General features: G+C 39.7%; 1 protein-coding gene across 1 annotated transcript in view; it reads left to right on the top strand.

Moving 5' to 3' along the window:
- p2rx5 (purinergic receptor P2X, ligand-gated ion channel, 5) overlaps positions 1 to 504 on the top strand; it is a 23,092-nt gene that overhangs the window by 11,430 nt on the left and 11,158 nt on the right. The gene's annotated exons all lie outside the window — the stretch shown is intronic.

Genomic DNA, 504 nt, shown 5'->3' with positions numbered 1-504 from the left:
TGTGTGCCTTGGCAGTCTAACTCCGCATTTTTTACACTTCAAAGTGTACAGGTCTGGGGGACTATATGTTTTAAGGGCTTTATACATGTTCGAAATCTTTTATATCATTTGTGAATTTGGAGCTACAAAAAAGTCTCTACCCCACTCCGCTCTGCTGGGGGTAACATAACATAATTAGCTTCTACTGACACAACACAACTAAAGCTCCATCTGTGGTCCATTGGCCTTGTGGGTAATGTAGGCCACAATGTTTTGACAAGGAAAAACAATGTGTTTAAAAAAAAGAGATAATGCTGGTTAACGGATCCTGGCCAGGAACCTTGTTTCGTCTGATGAAGTTTTTTTTCCTGCTGTTTCTTTTAGCTTGGAGGTACCTCTTTAAAATACAGGAGGGTGCCCGGTGATATCCCATTTTCGGATATTAACCCCTTCATGGCCAAAACGCCAAAATCCTAGAAAAATAAGGATTTATGAGATTTCATGCAAAATACTCAAATCAAATGC

This window comes from Notothenia coriiceps, unplaced genomic scaffold (genome assembly GCF_000735185.1).
Source record: "Notothenia coriiceps isolate Sejong01 unplaced genomic scaffold, NC01 NC01_scaffold00036513, whole genome shotgun sequence".
NCBI lineage: Eukaryota > Metazoa > Chordata > Actinopteri > Perciformes > Nototheniidae > Notothenia > Notothenia coriiceps.
The sequence above is the reverse complement of the archived record's forward strand: the minus strand, read 5'-3'. Positions and strand labels throughout refer to the sequence as shown.